Source organism: Sinocyclocheilus grahami, unplaced genomic scaffold, assembly GCF_001515645.1.
Source record: "Sinocyclocheilus grahami isolate Dianchi unplaced genomic scaffold, SAMN03320097.WGS_v1.1 scaffold270.1, whole genome shotgun sequence".
In the NCBI taxonomy this organism is placed as follows: domain Eukaryota; kingdom Metazoa; phylum Chordata; class Actinopteri; order Cypriniformes; family Cyprinidae; genus Sinocyclocheilus; species Sinocyclocheilus grahami.
This window is the reverse complement of record NW_015505449.1, coordinates 702467-709397: the sequence shown is the minus strand read 5'-3', so window position 1 is coordinate 709397 and position 6931 is coordinate 702467. Positions and strand designations below refer to the sequence as shown.

The 6931-nt window shown below is 32.4% G+C and overlaps 1 long non-coding RNA gene across 1 annotated transcript in view; it reads left to right on the top strand.

Moving 5' to 3' along the window:
- The window catches only part of LOC107599663 (uncharacterized), an 18319-nt gene extending 13136 nt beyond the window's left edge, over window positions 1–5183 (top strand). Inside the window, exons 2-3 of the long non-coding RNA XR_001610685.1 lie at window positions 96–154; window positions 5026–5183. This is a non-coding gene — a long non-coding RNA (uncharacterized lncRNA). The remainder of the gene's footprint in view (window positions 1–95; window positions 155–5025) is intronic.
- Window positions 5184–6931: the final 1748 nt, after the last annotated feature.

Sequence of the window (6931 nt, the reverse complement as noted above, 5' to 3'; positions counted from 1 at the left end):
CTCAGCTCTCTGTCTGTCTCTCTCTCTCTCTCTCTCTCTCTCTCTCTCTCTCTCTCCCTCTCTCTCTCTCTCTCTCGCTGGTGTTCTGTACACAGTGGTTGTTGGCTTTACACTAAGATGTCAGCGGCAGCTTCTCTGCAGTGAGCACATTGAGGTAAGTTAGTACATTTCAATGGATTTTGCATTGTGCTTGTTTAACTGTTCATTTTTTTAAACATTCAAGTCATATGATATTTAATTTACTATTTTTACATAGTTAACTAGTTGCTATTTTAACAATTGGTGGTCTTTCATTTACCAATTCAGTTGATCTAACAAAATTGTTTTGGATGAAACATTTTTGCATAACATTTTATAAGAGTATCTAAAAAGGATGTGGTTTAGTAATTGGATTAACTCCGAATTTTATCTTCTTTTTTTTTGTGACTGAAATTTTGCATACTGATACATAATGTTTAATCTATGTTTATGCTTTTTATTTTTTCAATAAATGCCTTTTTTTTTTCTTCCCAAAATGATGTGTTTAGATGCAACGTACCAAATTATTAATTTATAGTTTTAATTAATTTTACTTTTTAAAAATATTTTTGACAATTGTAATAATTGATGGTCATTCAATCATCAACTCAATTGATCAAACAGAATTTAGTTTTAGATCAAATATTTTTGCATTAAGTTTTCTAAGAGTGTCTAACAATTATAAAGCTGTTGTTTGGTAATTACTAGTTTAACTTTAAAATCACCTTTTTTTTTAATATGAGATTTATTAAATTTGACATGCATAATGTTGAAAGTATTTTTATTTTTTCATTTAACTTTTTTCTAAGAGATGTGTTTATATCAACATAACAACAATGTACTATTAATTTATAACTTGCAACTAGAAGTGAAATTCAAATAGTCAGCATATCGTGACGGATCACTAGATATTGCAAAGTCAACAGTGAAAAGTCCACTGGTTTACTGATAGCGCCCAGTCATCATTTAGTGTGTACTTTTTATTTTTCCCCTTAAGTAACTTTTGAATCTAATGAGCGTTAATGATCAAGTGTTGTGATCTGTGTGTTTGTATGTACAGTTCAGAGGCTGCGTGTCTTGTGAGTTTGATAAAGTCATTAAATATCACTAATCTCACAGCAATGAGCATCTCTTGATGTCCAGCACTGTGCCGTATTTAAACAATAAGTTGAAATTAAAAATATGAAGTGAAAAATAACTTTTATGATTATTTTCCAAAAATAATTGTGGTTTAGTATGCTAGTGCTTAACTAATATTTGGTACAGTTGCACTATTTGTATTGTGAAGAAACTTCTGCAGAAGCTTTTGCTAAATCAATAATTGTAAATAATAGGGATGGTTCACTGTGGTCGATTAATTGACTAGTCATCCAACAGTTGAATAGTTGTTAGTGAGGTTGACTAGTTTGGCCAAAAAACTCAAGCGTCACGCCACAATCTGCTGTATCATGTAAAAAAAAATGTTCAACTTTTTAAAAAATGTCTGCATTTTTCCATTTCGTTGCGCACTGTTTAGTTGTTGTTGTTTTTTAACGCAACAAAGTATATTATGTAAACATCTCTTTTAAAAAAATGAGTTTTTTGAACATACCTTGTAATTTAATTAATGAAAAAGATTCAAAAGTGCGAATTGGTGCACAATTAGAAACATCTGATTGGCTATTGATATAAACTTGTGACAATTTGAGTTAATAATTTATACTTTGGAAGAACAACAAAAAATGCATTAAACAGTCCCATAGTCTTCCATTTATAAGTGCATTTTTATGTGCGCAAGTTTTTATTTTTATTAATATTATTTCTTACAAACTTGGAAATGAGAGTTCTGGACTTGATTATCCTTTTTATATGTAATTACTTCATTTAAAAAAAAAAAAACTTCTTTGCAGTAACCGGAGATTAAGTCTTGATCATGAACACAAAGTTGATAGCTCATGTGTCAATAAATTGAACTTGCAACCTTTCGGTTTCCAGCCCAGATCTTTAACCACTAGGCCGCACCATATAATGCATGATCCAAACCAATTTTCCGACATTTTCTGTATGAAGTTTAAGTTCAACTCACAAACATGTCTTTCATGTGGACGAGCCAATGGTCACCAGTAAACTAGGAATTCTATATTTGCTGTACTACTCAGTCATTGAGCGTTTTATATTTTTACAGTGAGGTTTCCGCATTGTGATTTGAATGTCTATTTGCAGAATGGCATCTTTATTGGCCGCCTTTGCTTTGTCTGAAATTATATTTTATAGACATGCTTGAATGTAATTCAGTAAGCCTGTTTGCCTTTCACAAAAGCACAAGGATTTTCCCAACTGAGAACGCTTGATCCTGAGCTCTCTGTTTAGAACCGTGCAGGACGAGGAATTCCAGTTGAAGTTAGTTGGATAACTTTAACTTAGACTGCAAAATCTACAAGTGGATGTACAGTGGCTTGAATTGCATACCTGTCTGACAAGAAATTAGTTGTATTTGATCCCACTTTCTTTATTCTTGCCAAGTTGGACCATGTCCACCAAAAGCTAATGCTTTGAATCTCAATGGATAAAGTCCTTTGTGTTCACATTCAAGGTGTACAAAACGATCCAGTGAATTGGCAAATATGTGGTTAAGTGTGATAGACAGAAACACAATGGCTAGAAGCAAAATATCATTGTTAAATTGAATAAGCCATTTGTGGGTATCTGTATCTCAATTGTTGAAGTGGTTACCAAGTTAACCTCTGGAGGAAATCGAGAGGGAAACTGAAGCAACAAACATGATTGCTTTACTCATGAACAAGAAAATATGCTGTTATGTTCTTAGTAAAACTGTTTTTCAATGCAGAGGTGAAGTTTGCATACTATAAATAGATATTTATATGGTTGAACCAACTTGATTGTTGGTCGTTGCGTTTGATCAACAACATCACAACAGCAAGCCAAAGATCATAGGTCTTATCTTTCATTGTGCAATTGTAGATACTTCCTGTTTTCAAAGCACTTCCTTTTTTAAACCGAGAAACTTGTGTAATTTTCCCAATGTTAAAGTACTTTGTTGAGGAAACCAGTTTGAAAACAGTCATTATTTGTTGAATTCCATTGGGTGTTGCTAGATGCCCATCGATCATTAGGATTTTTGGTATCCGAATACTTGCAAGAGACTCTTGATGATCCCCATGATTTGGGAAATCATTTTTGTTACTGTTATAAACCAGTTTACATTGTTGGTTTAGCATCCTGGCTTTTTGGCCTCTAGATACTTGAAAATTTACTGTGTAACTGCGTATCAACTTTTGATTAATCGCAGAGTGATTGAATCATGCGGTTGATGAACTCAACTGGTCCGAAAAAAATCGTTGACCTTCCAACAAAGTTGATGTAACTTTACAGAGGAACAGCCTATATCTAAAATTAGCATCTAACAAGACATTGCAACTTTACAATATAGTGCGCTCTATATTAAGAAAACTCTTAAAGATATTGGGACCACTTTTCTTAGAACTCCGTTGCAAGATGACTATAAAATAATGCAAGGAGGATTTCTATTTTTTTTTAATAAGGGGCGGTTTGAACTTGGTTTTGCAGTGATGCTGTCCGAGTTGAGTAACTGGGCAGGTCCCGCATATTAACAAACATGCGACTCCTGTCATATAAGAGTCAACTGCATTAACTTTACCATAGGTTTGGTCATCTTTAAGGTAAGGTCAAGTTATTTTGAGCTTGCATTACCAGATTACTTTATTACTATTACTTACTTGGATTACTTTCTTATGCAAAACCTTTCATGATAATAATGCTCATTATATCTGGCATATTATTGATTTGATTTACTTTTATGAAATGTTACAGATGTTTCTCACAATAAAACTTTTTTTTTTTAATATACATTGTCTTTTAAAACCATGTGGTGATGATGATAAGGTCATGGTAGAACTTTTATATGTTTGATGCAATACCTTAACTTTGAGCATCGTGCTGTTAGGATGTTTCTCTTCAACAGGAACTGGATCAAGATAGCTAAAGGGTAAACTGCACCATATATCAAGAAGTTTTGCCACAAAACCTCCTATTGCTAAAGAGCTTAGATTAAAACACAATTGTTGCTTTCAGCGTTATAGTTATGGGAAACACTTAGATGAATCAACAAAAGAAAGACTTGGAAAAAGGAGAGTTGATGTCCTTGAATGTTCTAGTTAGAGGTCAAACCTCAACTCAACAGTTGAACAATTGTATTTTTGCACAGACTACTGCACCAACGCAAAGGTTACTTCCACAAAGTACTAGTTACTAGCAGTTAGCAGTTAAAAGTTGTTTTTCTATTAAAAATTGGTTACTTGCAAGTATTAAAGGTAGTATATTTTCTTGGTAGCACTTTACAATAAGGTCTCATTAGTAAATGCATTACCTAACATATTAGCAGTACATTTTTACAGCATTTATTAATATTTGTTTATGTTAGTTAATAAAATACAGTTGTACATTAGTTATTCGTGTACTTTAAGTAATGTTAATAGATACGTTTGATTTAAAAAATGTATTAGTTAATATTGAAGTTAAGATGCTATAGAAGTATTGTTTATTGTAAATTCATGTTAAATAATGTTAGCTCATGTTAACATATGAAACTTTACTGTAGAGTGTTACTATTTTGTCTTGAATTCAGTATGAAGTGTTAGTTATTCAGTCAACTGTTGAACTGTTGTAATCTTTGTATGGTGTTCAGTCAAATGAATGAAAGTTGAGCAAATCTACTGTTAAATCACATCCAATATTTTATGGTTATTTTCCGTCATGAGTCTCTTATCTGTCTCCTTACAGTAGCAACTTTTTTTTATCTGGTTGTTATCAGTCTTTGGATACGAGGGGGCTGTTATATTGTAGTTCAAGCCCATTTATGCCATCAATGCAGCAGCAAATTGTTTAATCATACTGCAAACGTTTGTACGATTTGACCAGTGTTGACCAGTGTCAGGTTATAATTAGCAATGAACAAATTATTAAATGGAAGTTTCAAACTGTTTGCAGGTTATGCTGCCTATAAACTCCTGCTTGAGTCTCAGTGAGAAAGAGAAAGGCTAAAGCCTGAGCAGATCCGAGCGTTGTTGAGCGTCTCCTGTGCTGCTTCAACCATGAGTGACCCCGTGACTTCAGATGAGCTCACCAATGCTGTGGCTTCAGTCATTCACAAAGTAAGTCAATCGCTTTATTGATTTAAAGAGTTGTGCAAATGTTCAAAGCTATTTAGCATGAACTGTGGGGTTTTATTTGTTTATTTCTAGCTTTTATGTGGTAAAATAAACTAAAAGTCAAAGTATTTCAGTCAAGGATTGTGGTAAAAAAAATTTGTATTATGATCCGATCCTACAATAAGCATTATAATTTCTATAAACTACCAGTCAAAAAATTTAAATAAGTTTGAAAGAGGTCTCTTATGCTCTGCAAGGCTGCATTTATTTGATCAAAAATGCAGTAGAAAAACAATAATTTGTTAAATATTATTACAATTTAAAACAACTGTTTTCTATTACAAAATATTTTAAAATGTAATTTATTCCTGTGATGGCAAAGCTGCATTTTCAGCATCATTACTCCAGTCTTTATTGCCATATGATCCTTTAGAAATCATTCTAATATGCTGATTTGCTACTCTGCAGCAATAAAACCGTTGTTGCTGCTTAATATTTTTGTGGAAACAGTGACTATTTATTATACTATATTGCAATATATTTTAATAAATATATTATATATTAAAATAGCATACAGTTATTTTAAATTGTAATAAATGCAGTCTTGGTGAGCATAAGTAACTTAAAAAAAATAAAAAAAAAAACATTTTAAATGATTGTAGTGTATATAATGCAATTTATAAATCAGTTCTATTTATGTATTTTTCTTGCAACATGTTGAATGATTCCTGTGGGATTTACATGTTTCTCCAATAGTAATTGACCATTAAGGATTTTTTAAATATAAAGTATATAAAATATAGGCTAATACAGTTGGTATGTACGCAGTCGCATGTACATCAAAATATAACATTTTAAACCGTAAATGAATTTATTTGCACAGTAGTTGCTTGAAATTCACTTTGATATTATATTATATTCGCATTTATATTGATGATTTTAGGACTGCAGGAAGGTAGAGCTAACTCATCTGCACATAAGTAGATGCCAATAAATATTGACTTATTTATTGGTATTACCATAGAACCATGTCCAAAGAACTTGGTCAAGCTATAGTACTCTTTTGTAAGTCATGTGTGCACATTTAAATATAAATAATTTGTCCTAGATTTCCATCAGTAGTGTCCTCACTCATTACTTTTGTGCTTTTCCTTTACATGTGAACAATATTTCATGTATTTTATTCTTTGAAAGGGTATAGCATTTAAGATCCAGGCAGACTTCCTAAACAAACCTCTGCATTGTAATTATTCGTGTGGTCTATAATGGCCCAGTATCACTGACAGATACTATAAAACTCACTCGGGAAACTTAAAAGACCTTCTCACCCACAACATTGAAGGGTTTTTTTTCTCCTGAAGCCGTTTGCAGTGATATGCGGCAACTTTTTGTGTCTTGAATTGCACCCTCTCCAAACCCACACTCCGCTGAGTCAGCATTCCCAGGGTTTTGCCTTTAAAGAGCCAGCTCTCTTTTGACACAAATGCAGTCTCTTCAGTTTAGTTCTTCTTTACTCTTTTAGGCCTGCAGTTTGAATAGTTGTCGGTGTATGTTTGATTCTTCCTAGAACCATTTTTATTGACCAATAACATTTTATTAGACACATTATGCTGTTATCTTCAACAACCAAGTTGTTAAACTACACATTTTTTAAAACTAAAGGTAAGTTTTAGTTCTAGAAATGTGAAGGCAGCATCATCCCAAGTCATTGTGTCTATACAATACTATAGTTCATGGCCTAATGG